This window comes from Myodes glareolus, chromosome X (genome assembly GCF_982192425.1).
Source record: "Myodes glareolus chromosome X, mMyoGla1.1, whole genome shotgun sequence".
Classification (NCBI taxonomy): domain Eukaryota; kingdom Metazoa; phylum Chordata; class Mammalia; order Rodentia; family Cricetidae; genus Myodes; species Myodes glareolus.
The window spans coordinates 119,571,525-119,584,983 of NC_142053.1; the positions used below are offsets into that span (position 1 = coordinate 119,571,525).

The 13,459-nt window shown below is 41.8% G+C and overlaps 1 protein-coding gene across 2 annotated transcripts in view; it reads right to left on the minus strand.

Moving 5' to 3' along the window:
• Positions 1–239: 239 nt before the first annotated feature.
• The window catches only part of Smpx (small muscle protein X-linked), a 47,943-nt gene continuing 34,723 nt past the window's right edge, over positions 240–13,459 (minus strand). For both annotated transcript variants that reach the window (XM_048440725.2, XM_048440724.2), the window contains exon 5: positions 240–304. The gene's annotated coding sequence lies outside the window, so the exon portion shown is untranslated. The remainder of the gene's footprint in view (positions 305–13,459) is intronic.

Sequence of the window (13,459 nt, forward strand, 5' to 3'; positions counted from 1 at the left end):
AACTTAACATCCAGATCACTGCAGGTGCATTGCCATAGCCCTACACACAATCACATCTCTCCTCAAAACCACGCTCCCCGGCTGCTGAATTCATGGGCTAATTTGCTCTGCAAGGTGCCAAAAATGTAACTAAAGTGGGAAATGCAACCAACTAGAAGGAAGAAATATAAATGTACAGACAGGATATTTTTTCTAGAGTCTTGGGTATTCAGAAGGTTCATAATCGTCATACAAATATATAAAATTTTTTAAGAAGTGCATTTATTTTAATCCATTTTTTTCTCCTTAGTTCTTCACATCAACCCTGCAAAAGAAAAGGCAAACACATCATTAGGTTCTTTTCCTCCTTAATTTTATTAAGATATGACTAACAAACAGAAATTGTATATCTACAATGTGATGTGATGTTTTGATATATGCATACACCATGAAGTGATTAAATCAAGCTAATTAGCATCTATAACAACTCACACATTTTTTTATGGTTAGAACACTGACAGTCTACTCTCAACAATTTCCAAATATGTACTACCTTATCAACAGAAGTCACCATACGGGACAACATTCCTGCATGTAACTGACATTTTATGCCTTCTCAACATTTTCACATGTCTTCAGCGCCATAGAAACCACCATTATATTTTTCTCTGCTTGTGCAAACTCAATATTTAGATTTCACATACAAGTGAGGTCATACAGCATTCTTCTTTCTCTATCTAGCTTAGTTCACTTAATGCGCTGGCCAAGTTCACTGATTTAGTTTTCATGTGATATTTTTAGGGACAGCTTATATACCAATATGATTAGCACAAGTTAAATGAGGCATAAGACCCCATTTTGATTTACAAATGCATCTCTCAATTCTAAGTATGCAATGTGAACTGCAGAAAAGGCATGGTATAGCCATCAACTTGGTTCTAGCGATTTAAGTAATTGCGGACTCAATTAGGATGGTGTTCCTCTAAAGAATTAAAAATGCATGCTGAATTTAAAACTATGACTTGGCGAAACCTAGCCTGGTAGAAATTTGCATTCGTGGCTCTAATTCAGCCCTTTCTCTAGCCATTTCCAGTGCCATGTGACTATAGCTTCCTACAGTTGTGGGTAGGGTGTAAGCCCTAATGCCTGGGTTTGGACATGTGATTTTCTTTGGCCAAGGAAATGAAATGGAAGTGTCTTTACACGTATTACATGATTTTGCTTGTTTGGTTGTTCCTCTGCTAATGCTGTAACATGAGTAAGCCCAGGCAAGCCTTTTGACCCCCAGAGAATGAGAAACCTGTAGCAAAGATCTCAAAGACTTGAAGACTCCTAAGTGAGTACAGCCCAGAGCAGCTAAACACAAAACACATGAGCCAGAATGAAAACATCTTTTGTTTTCATCATTGGATTTGGAAGCCATTCATTATGCAGCGATAGCTAATAACATGGTGCCTTTTCTTTCCAAAGGTCTTCCCTAGCAAGTCTCACACATTATTGACACATTTGTTTCCCATTAGTCTTAAGTGCCATTCTTTGTGTGTTTTACTCATGTGACTGGGGCTGATTGTTTTTAAGTAGAATAGATATCTTTTTTTATTACCAATGGCTGGATTTTTAAAAAAAAAAAACTGCAGGCAAAGGTGACATGACTGCGGGGGCAAAATCGAAGACTTGGGTTCTCTCCATAGCCCTTGATTTCTTCTCCACTTCAAACGCTGCCAAGCCAAATGCTATATTTCTCCAGCTCTCTCATAGCTAGTGGGAGTCGCAGCGCCCAGATATGGCCCATGAGCCCTGAGGAGAAGTGTACAGCTGACATCTTTTGGAAAGCATTGCTTCACAGTATGCATCTGTAGAGCTCACAGAGCCCTCCGTGGCTCTGAACATTTGTAACATGGCCGGGATGTAGGCTGTAGTGCTCTCCTTGCTGAGATAAAATGCAGAGAGCTTCCAGAAGCAAAGGGACTTGCTCAAAGCCCCACATCCTCTAAATGGGAAAAAATGGATTTTAACTTAGGTGTCTGGACTCTGAGGCTCTTTCCAGTCTACTAACAAGGATGATTTGGATGGCTCTTTGAACTAGAGGGAAAAGCAGGAGGCCATTATGGTTGTAAAATGAAATGACCTCTTGAATTTCTAAAGAATTTGATTTTTGAATTATAGTAAGACCACAACATGAGATCTTCTCTCAACAAACATTTAAGTATAAAATATGTTATTGTTGGCTTAGGTCAAATGTATCGTAGATCCCTACAGATAATTCATCTTGTTTAACTGAAATTTTATATCCACTGATGTGTAACCCCTTATTTCTTCATGTCACCTGCCCCTAGCAAGAATCTTGGCTTTTATGAGTTTGACTAGTTAGGTACATCATATAAATTAAATCATATAGTGTATGTCTTTCTGTGAGTAGTATGTTTCACTTTGTATAATGCTGCCCAGATCGTCCATGAGCTTTAGTGCAGAATTTCTAGGTTGGATAGAATTCCCTTGTATATTAACAGTGCATGTTACTTATTCATTGCACTGTTATATATTTAAGGGTTTTTTCCCTAACAGTTTTCAAAAGTCCCCAAGAGTAAGTAAGATGCCGCTTTTGTCCCGCCCTGGGTTTCTAGATGAGATGGAGGTCACTGACTGGCCACCTCATGTCTCACATTGGGCACCATGCCAGTTCTATCTGTAACCATCCTCTCTCATACTTCAGCCCTCTGAGCTCACCGAATCACGCATGCACTGCTTCTGCAACATGGCAAGGCCATCAGACTTCTTGCCCTTTGCTAACACACTGGGACTGTCACCCCACCTCTCCCATTCTGCTCCGGGTGGCCCCTGAATACGGTAAGTCTGCTGCTGTGCCTCATCTTCATCCCCTTGCATTTCCCGCTATGACTCTCCTGCCGTGGGCTAGAACTTTCTGAAGGATTTGTATATGCCCTATCCATTTCCATTTCCATCCGCTGGCCTCTCAACTGCACCTGACACAGAAGCCTCGGGACCAGTGGAGAAATGATAACTGAGCTGGAGTTACAGATAACCTCACAGTCTTCAATGTGAGACAGCAGGAATGAGCAAGGGGTCGCAGATTTAATAAGCCAAGACTGATGATTTGATGTGCTATGTCCCCACTGTGCTGTCAATTCTTCTCTGGACCCCAGACGAAGTCCCATGACTAGAGTGTGTTATATTCAATTTATTGCAGTGAGCGCTGTGTTGGGTGACATATGGCCAGCCTTTCTGGGTAAGCGAGAATCCATAACAAGCTGACCTTGAAGCTAAGACATTCCTTGGACTTCTCTGAACAGCATAAAAGGGGTGATGATCCATAGCAAATTGTCACTGAGGCATATTCTGTGAAGTGTGATTTCTCTCTGAGAAATGTCCAGACAGTGAAGCACTGTCTACAGCCCAGAGACGGTACCATTTATATGACAGGCTCGATGCGGACTCTGATCACTCGGCATCTTCCCAGCTACGTGAAATCATGGCTTTCCTGAGAAATATTATTTAGATGGCACTAGCCTTAAAGAAAGTAGACTCCTTCTCCTCAGCCACTGTGCATGCCTAAGAGCCAAAGCAGTCTGCAAAACCCTAGTTAAAGAGGGGGATTCTGGGTCCGTGCCATAAGCCAGTATTTCAGTGAGAAAAGACAAAGAGCTGGTGGTGATGCTACCAATTTTGGTTACCTGTTATGCACTAGGCACTCCAGTTACTCCCTCTAGCTACAGATTGAGCCTGGTTGTTCCTATAGGAGCCAGGCAGGAAGTAATAGACAAGACAGTGGAAACATCCAAACTGTCTTATAGATCACCCGGTAGCCCACCCAGTTTCCTTTCCCATAGAATTGAAGTGAGCCCAGGCACAGAACTCTGCTCACGGATAAAGTCAAATATAATCTCCCCTGAACTTCAAAGCCCCAGAGGAGTGCAGTCTGTATCGCTGGTCTCATGGGACTCAGTGTGTGCTGAGAATGCCTGGCTGATACCAGAATACAAAAAGCCAGGAATCCAGAGACCAGCATTCCGTTCTCTGAGTCAGGGCTCTAATTTAGAAATGGAATCAATGGGAAGCTAGCCAGAGCTAAAACTGCCTTTGCTGTAAAGCACACTTGTTTGTCAGGGTGTTGGAATGCAAGTGTGTTGGGCAATCACCAGGGCCATGATGCTTCGCCACCTAGAAAACAGTTGTCAGCGACGCTGCTGTGTCCTAGCCTTGGGATGGGAAGGTGAAATACCCCGATGAAAAGTCACTCGGCAGTTACCCAACACTTCTTTTCTCCCCTAAATTTGAAAAGTCAGAAACCCATCCTCCAGTTTCCCTTTGGCCAGGGCACATTTTGGCTAGTGTAAGAAATATACCAAAGACCTCCCCTGTACCACTCAAGTCCAGGCTAAGGATCATGTGATGTTTATGCCTCCCCATGACCCATTTATAGCTGTCTTACTCATAGTCACTCTGGTCCCACACACATCATAGGAGAAATGGAGTCCACTCAACACTTGTCTGCGTTTGTTCCTTCAGCCACACACTCAGCGGGTGCTGCAGCAATTACTCCCTCCTATGGGGTGCCAAGTCATACAGCCATAAACACGATGACACTCAGGAGTAGTGACACTCAGAGAAAGGCAGGGCCTTGTGCTCCAGTTTCATTTGCAAAGGCCAACCGGACACTCGGAGCACACCGGTTCAAGCCTTCGAGTTCACTACAGGTTAACAGAGTAAAGCAAGGTCCTGGCATCTGTGGGGTCTTCTAAAGTCTGCAAGGCACACTTGCACACATTGTCCTATTGAGGCATCATGATCACACCATGAGGTTGGTAGTGCAAGCCATAACAACAGCATGGAAGAAGCATCACAGACCCACAATGAGAGAACTCTGTCTAAGCAGCCCCAAGCCAGATAATCATTTAAAATCTGAAACAAAGACTCATAGAGACAGCGAAACAAAATCCTAAGTCAAATTTTAGAAGTATTTTACTGAAGTATGTGACAAAAACCTTCTCTACCAAAGCAGAGCTCAGTGACCTCTAGTGGGGGACAAAGTGGTAAGTTGAGGGGGCTGCAGTCTCAAGAAAGAGTTTTCCAAATGATGAAGAAAGCCTTGTATCCTATGTATGTCTTAACATCCTAGGCCTAGAGACAAAGATGTTTATATCAAAAGTACCCAGAATGTTCTTACAGCGGCCAAGCAATGGTCTGTGGCAGCCATAGACTTGAGAAAAATCCAAATGGATTGCCGATGTCTTGACATATAATCAATGGAAAATACTTTTTAAAAATACAGGCATCCCTGCCTTCATTCAGTAGTGCACAGTTGAAAACCATGTTGTCCTAGAGATCACCTTAAAACTGATGGATTGTACAGTAACAGTGTTCCTAATGAGCTGTCCGAAGTCTCAGCATTCAAATAAAAAATATGGCTTTAAGGCAATGGGACTGGGCGAATGACTCATTTTTGAAAGTTCGGAAATTTAAATGAAAACTGGTTGAGTTGTAGCTAGTTGATAGCTAAGAACTCGTTTCCCTACACTAAAGGATTTTTCAAGCCTTTCATAAAATGGGAATAAGTAACCGGTACAGATTATACAGGTTGCTGTACATTCATCAGTGCAGTCGTGCAATAACAGACACAAAGAAATGCATATGCTTGTGTGGATAATAAAGAAATATATCTGCAGTGTATCAAAAATTTGACTAACAGGACTGGCGAGGTGGCTTAGTGGTTAAGAGTGCTTGCTGCCCTTCCAGGGACACAGGTTCAGTTGTGAGGACCTGAGTTAGATTCTCAGCACCCATACCAGAAAGCCCTCAATTGCCTATTAACTGCAGTTCCAGAGGAATCCAGTGCCCTCTTCTGGCTTCTGAAGGCATGTGTGCACATGCACACGTACGTGCACACACACACACACACACACACATAAATAGAATTTTAAAATTTTTTACTTCAATATTCTTGTACTTGTTCTAATGAATACTAATATATTTAAGGAATAAGTTTCTTGTTTCCTCATAGTTTATCTGTGTTCTTAAAACCATACAAATAAACAGATACCAAGTTAATAGTTTGATGGGGCCTTCTACTTGTTTCTTCTCATGACACTTCTTTTCATTTTCTTGAGGTTAGAGGTTGAACTCAGGGCCACGCACAGGTTAAACACATCATCTGCCATTAACTTACACCCCATCCCTCTTGATAAGGCTTTTCTTAATTTATGCATAATCTCCAAATTACAGTGGCTGGGTTTTAATGTCCAATAATATAAAATAATTGTTTGATTTTAGGCCTTTGAAAAACATTAAGAAGTCAACCAATAGACCAATAATAGGTCTATTAAGCAAACTGGTACAACCACTTGAGGAAATATAAGAGATACAGTGATATGATGAACAAGAAATGAAAAAAATACACCTGGTATTGTGCGTACACTTTTTTTAACCATAGATTAAGATACTAGTGTTTTGATTCCCAACTTGCAGGGGATCTTTATATGACTATATATTTCATGAAAAAAAAACTTAAGTCTCATGCATCCCAGACTAGCTTGAACTCATCATATAGCCAAGAATGGCCTTGAACTCCTGGTGCTTCTGCCTAACATCCCCAGTAAATTACAGGCGTGCACTACCATGCCTGGTTTATATGGTGATGGCAACTGATCCAGAAGCTTAATACAAGCATTCTACCACCTGAGCTCCAGCTCCCCAGCCCCTTTTCTTGATAGGACTGTTTGTTAAATGTTTTTTAAATGCAAAAGTTAACTAGGATCAGAAGGATGATTTGGGTGGCCATCTAGTTAACTAGGATTAGAAGGATGATTTGGGTGGCCATCTAAGAAGCTTAAGTCAATGCTTTTATCCGCCACCCATCCTCAATCGTTCACCTATTTCAAAAGCTAATTATGACCTGATCCTAACCTTTGATGATGTCACAAAAGTATTTTTTTTTAACACGGGATCTCTCTATCGTGTAATTCTGGCTGTCCTGGATCTGGCTATGTAGACCAGGCTGGTCTCAAACTCACAAATTCTTGAACTCACAGAGATCCACCTGCCTCTACTGTCTGACTACTGGGATTAAAGCATGTGCCACTATGCCCAACTTCACCAAAATATTTAAGTACATAATTTTACAAGTTAAAGGGTCAGAAAAAGATGTTTATGGAAAAGAAAAGAATCATAAAGGGTCTTATAGGCTGTTTTAAATCATTCCTAAATTGTGCTCATTTTTTTTAACTCAAAACAGGATATCAGAGAGCTGTACAGGAGAATCACCTGGAGATTTATTTGTAATTCCAGAGCCCAGACTGCCCTTGAGCAATTACATCAGCATCTCTAGGGGTGCAGTCAGTAGTTTTTACAGTTTCCCAGGTATTCTGATGTGAAGCCAAGGTTGACAACCACAGGTCTAAAGGGGATCCTCACACTTCAATGTCCAGGGATCTTGTTAAACTGCGGATTTGGACTTTGTAAAGTCTGAGGGTGGCACTTGAGCTCGTGTGTGTCCCCACCTTCCTAGAGGACCTACATAGTTGTTCCATGGACCATCCGCGGAAAACAAAGGAGACTCGAGAAGTGATTCTCAACAGGGCTTGGTACCACAGACATGTGACAATGTGTGAAGACATATTTAATGATTACAAACGGTAGGAAGGGCTGCCTGTGGCATAAGCAAGCATCTTTGAGCAGAGTTCTCTGGCCCAAGAATTAACAGTATGGAAGAAGAGAAGCCCAGATCTAGAGAGAGCCATTTCTGGTGAAAGAAAATGCTGCCAAACTTGAGTCAGAACAGAGCGTTTGGTCTCTGGTGTAACAAAAGCTTTCTTCTGGGAAGCACTGCCAGTAAAACCTGAGAGATTTTCTGATAAACTTAATGAGATTAAGTGTCCCTTCTGGGAAATTAGATTTACCTGCTCTGCTAAATTTGCCTTGTAACAGAGTTTAATGATCACTTGTACCGGGGCTCACAATGTTTACTAGTCTCATTTTTTTCTTATTCCAAGATTTGAACAGGGTTTCTGAAGCCTCTTTAAGAAACTCTGAAATAAAGCTTTGATTAGTTCCTGTAATCAGTGCATCAGAGAAACTGCTTCAACACCCTTAGCCCAACCTGCCTCTCAGCTGAGTACCAAATGAGCTCCTGACGATAGATTTGGTCGTGTTTTCTGTGTTTCTGTTGTGGGGACCATGCCAAGCCTTCACATCCCAGCTCTCCTGCTTTCCACCTGTGCACCTTGGACAAGTTACCTAACCTTGCGAGCTCCAGTTTTTTTTAATGATAGAAAAATAATAGTGTCAAGCTCATATGACAGTTGTGAGGATAACACGTTAAAGCGTTTAGCAGACGGCCTCCCACATAGTGCGAACTGCGCCAATCTTCTCAAAGAGCCACAGAAAGCTTATAAATCAGCACATCCTTCCTCTGTCTTCCAAGCAAGGCTTTCAGCCTGTGTCGTCTTATCTTCTTGCTTTTAGTGGTACTGATGGTGGGGGGAGATCTAAATGGACTGAGAGGAGAAATGAAGGGAGGTAACAAGAGCTTGACAGCCATCAAGATGGCTCAGCTGTCCCACAAACGTGCTGTCTGTCCAGCGTTCAATCCCCAGAGCCCACATGGTGGAAGCAGAGAATAGACTCCCGGAAGTTGTCCTTTGACCTCCACATGGATGTCGTGGAATATGCTTACACATACACCTGTGTGTGCATGCGCACACCACCACCACCATCACAAGAGTAGTAATAAGTGAAACAAAATCATATTTTCAAAAAGAAATGAGTGAGCTAACACTAAGTTGCAGAAAGAAAAAAAAAGAAGGACTTAGGGACTCAGCAGAAAACTGGGTCTCTCAGAAGAAAAGCATTTCAATTCTAGATCTCCAGGTGCTTTGCACGGCTAAAGAAAATGCCTGCAGGTGATAGAAACATTCCTTGGAGTAGTAAACACAAGACAGTTCCTAACTGACTAGATTTTGGGGCATGCCATCAGAGCTTCAAAGTACTTTGTGGTCTAAGAGGGCTTTGTCTTGAAATAAAGTAGAAATGGACAGTTTCTTGGATGTCATAGCTTAATTTTGAACAGGAGAAACAGGCCTTGTGAGGGAGACAGATCCATTCCTAATGATTTAATCCTTAATAAAACACTTCTATAAATGGAACTCGAGAGAAAAGGTAGCTTGTCAGAGGGCAAAGGAGCCAGCCCCATTAAACAAAATAGGTCAGGCAACGAGGAAGGTGTCGTGTCTCCTGACTAGATAATTTGATCAAGGATGACAGGCCTTGTCATTTTTGAACTGACTAAAAAAAGGAGAGTGGATATACAAGACGTTGCTCGCGTGTCTCCTTTCTTAGAAGATGTCTATATCTAACAGAGTCTTGGAGAGAACTGATAGTATTTACCACAGCTTTGAGTGTTGTCCTTAAAAACCTGTGTATCTGTGGGTGTGAATGTGTTTCTATATGTTCAGAAATAAGTTTTCCAGAAAAAAAAAACAAAATGCTATGCTTCTTGTAGAGAGTTCTTAGAGAGACCAGCATTTTGGTTTCACTGGTTTTGCTTATTGTTCTGATTTTAGCCCTCAGAAATCAAGAGAGAGGGTTTAAAAAAAAAAACTACGAAGAAAACAAGTTAAAAATCTACCCCTCTCATGTGCAAATTTTTAGTTTATGTTTCTCTCTCTCTCTCTCTCTCTCTCTCTCTCTCTCTCTCTCTCTCTCTCTCTCTCTCTCCTGCTCCCTAAAGATTCAAATGAGTGATGAAATCATATCCCCTACTGTTTAGAGTCTGTGCTTTGTTTGGATATGGTTTATAGTGCTTTCATCTGCTAGGAACATCAGGGACAACGACTTCATGCTTAAAAATAATCTTTCCCACTGGACAGTGGTGGTGCACGCCCTTAATCCCAGCACTCGGGAGGCAGAGGCAGAAAGATCTCTGAGTTCAAGGCCAGCCTGGTCTACAAGAGTGAGTTCCAGGACAGTCTCCAGAGCTACAGAGAAATCCTGTCTCAAAAAACCAAAAGAAAAAAAATCTTCCCATCTTCATAAAGATAAACAGAATTTAGAGTTTCAAATACTTAAGCCAGATGTGATGATACATGCCTATAATCCTGGGACTTCAGAGGCAGAAGAAGAGACAAAAGGATCAGCACAGTTAGAGACTGACCTGGTCTTCATAGTTGGTTTCAATATAAAACTCAGGACTATAGAGAGATACCCTATCACGAAAGGAGAAAGAGGAGGAGTGGGAAAGAAGAAGAAAAGAAAATGAAGAGGAAGAAGAAACAGGAGTCAGAAAGAGAATGGAGGAGGAGTAGAAGGAGGGAGGAGGAGAGGAGGAGAAAGGAGAAGAGAGTGGGGAGATGGATGAGGAAAAGGGACAAGGGGAGGATAAAGAGGAGGAGGGAGGGGAACAAGTAATTCTTGGTGAAGTTGGTAGTGATTAAGGATTATAGAGATAAAAGCACAGCAGATATGTTACTGTGTATGTCTAAGATAGGGCAAATATCTATATGGCTTTGGGCAAACTTCTCTGGAACTCAGTTTTGTCATCTCTAAAAGGAAACACGCCCCAAAATAGGCCCCAATGATCCTTGCTCCTGGTGTTCACACTCCTATGAAGTTCCCTTCAACACAAAACAGGACTGACTTGTGAAAATCAATAATGCATTACAAAAGTGGCAGAGTGTGCCTTGCAGCATTAGATCACAACAGACTTCCCATGCTTGGATCACGTGCTCTGTGGCAAGCCAGCTGCCATGGCAGGAAAGTAGCCCAATGGGTGAGGTCCCCAGAGAAGGCACCAAAGCCTACTGATAAACAATCATTGCCAGCTAGCAGCAATGTGATTGGGCCACCCTGAAACCGGACCATCTGGTTTTGTCAAGACTTTGTTCCAGCTGATATCCTGACTATAGCATTTGAGGAGGAGCCAAGGCCGGAATCACTTACCTTAGCCCCTTCTGAATGAGGTAATAAGCATTGTTCTTAGAAGTTTCTATGTTGGGAGTTCCTTGGTGCACAGCAACAGCTAATAGTGTTGCCTTAACTAAGTCCAGCTGTTATATTCTGTCACTGAATAGGCAATTATTGATAAGAATCATGAAAAGCTAACGTTAGATATGAAGGTCAGAAGTATAATCCGAGTTGCAGGATAAAATCTCATGGCTTTGGGCACTTTTTGAAGGGACGGAAGAACGAGCCAATCGAATTTTACAGAACCAACATTCTGAGAACTGAAAAGTTTAACCTTGTAAAAGCAAGCCAACCCGACTGGCAACCTGGACCCGAAGATTACAGGACAGCAGCTCAGCACCTGGCTGGTAGTTCTTAGGACATCATGCTGAAAACCCAATCCATTTTTGTTTGCACCCTGAAATTGGGCTTGTTAAGAAGAAAGTCTGTAGCTGGTTGGTGGTGGTGCATGCCTTGAATTCCAGCACTCAGAAGGTAGAAGCAAGTGGATCTCTGTGAATCTGAGGCCAGTCTAGTCTACAAAGTGAGTTCCAGGACAGCTAGAACTGTGAAACAGAGAAACCCTGTCTTGAAAAACATAAGAAGAAAGAAAGGAAGGAAGAAAGAAAGAAAGAAAGAAAGAAAAGAAAAGAAAAGAAAAGAAAAGAAAAGAAAAGAAAAGAAAAGAAAAGAAAAGAAAAGAAATTCCAGTGAGATAGGTAGTTACTTTGTTGTTAGAGGGAAATAAGTTTGGATAAGGTTTAAAGGTTGCCAGATTTGTGGTTAAACTCAAGTGATTCTCCAGAGTAAGGGTCATGATCTGGAAAGCAGAGAGTATAGAGAAGACCTCAGCATAGGTCTGGTCTTGGGCTTTGGTTGGAATAAATGGCACTGGTGGTCTTCTGACCTATGAGGCTGTATGGATGGACACGTGGATGGACATGAGACAGAATGTTGGTGAAGTACAGCATGCCTGTGGAACTGGGATGACTTCAGCTCCCTTTAAGCACAATCTGGCTATTGTTTGGACTCCTATGTCAATCTGGATGGCTTAATATCTTCCTCCATGTCTTATCCCAAGAATAAGCCAGGCTCACCAATGAGTCACTGTATACAAAGTATACATCTATACCAGGAAAGCGTGGTTGTTTTTCACATTTGGAGACTTTCATCCCAGCAGCCTTGATATTTAGCCAAAGAAGCACTTTCCAAATCCAGAATGATCTCAATCTGTTTGTCAAGAGAGAATGTGATAAACAACCACTAACTCAGTTTTTCTCAGGCAAGTATCAAAATCACCTTTTGACAACCAAGTCTACTTTTCCTTAAAGTGGTGGTTGGTAACCAGGGAGATCGCCATGGCTCTAATGTGAGTCAGTACCACAGATAAAGGCTCCAACTGTATCTAGCATTTTGCTCTGACGTAAAGATAATTAGAATAAAAATAAGTGATTCTTGCACAGAGCCCAAGCCTGGACAACTCAATTGTTCAGAAATCAACTTCAGTTCTTACGTCATAATATTTTTAAATAAACTATAAAACTGGCTATCACTCGTCCAGTAGCTGAGATCCTTTGGTTCTGTCCACTCTTGGACATGAAAAGTGTTCAAATTTAGAACCTCTTTTATGCTTTACTTCCACCAGCTGGGCATTCATAAAAGAATGTTTGAATGAAGATTATCACACCCAACTCCTTTGTATTATTGTATTCCTGGAACTCGGCAAAGCCTTCATTAGACATATTTTCATATAGGGCAGGGAGATGACTTAGTCATTAAAGTGTCTGCTTCACAAGTCTGAGGGCCAAAGATACCCAGTGCCCACGTGAAAGACTGGCATAGGTGTAATCCCAGCACTGAGGGAAAGAGAGCGCAGAAGCAGGTAGACCCTTCCAGCTCATTATCAGACAGTCTAGCCTCAAGAATGAGTTCCGGGTCAATGTGTTAGCACACACCCATACAAACACCACACCTGCAAAGTTAAAGAATTATTTTCACAGAGGTTGCAAAACTGATTTCCCATCTTCTCAATCATTTTATCCAGGGATTTATCTGTGTTGTTTCTTACAAGTGCATATCAATCTAGAACACTCCTGAAAATTTTAGAAAGAAGAGTCAGTGGCATACTGAGCCCTGACTTGCCAACCTCTGATCTAGAACACTGTAGAAATTAAGCTTGTATCTATGAGTCTAAGTGGCTGGTAGATAAATCTGTAACATTGGTAGAAGTCCTTATTGTTTACATGAGGATTGTCTCTTGGCATATACAAAGTCTATTAAGTCACATGGGGGGAAAAAGGTGAAAACTGAAGAAAAAAAAACCCACATGGGGACTGTCCTATCTGCCACATGGAAAACCTGCTTAGGATATGATTGAATGTTGCACAGCCTGGATCACAGCCTGCCCCACTGTCTAGATGTGCCATGTTGAGAGAAAACATGTTCCCGCTCTGTCCCTGTTTTCTCGTTTATACAATGACATTCTTACGTACATGTTTTTATTTGAGTCTCACGGGTACTTAGTGCC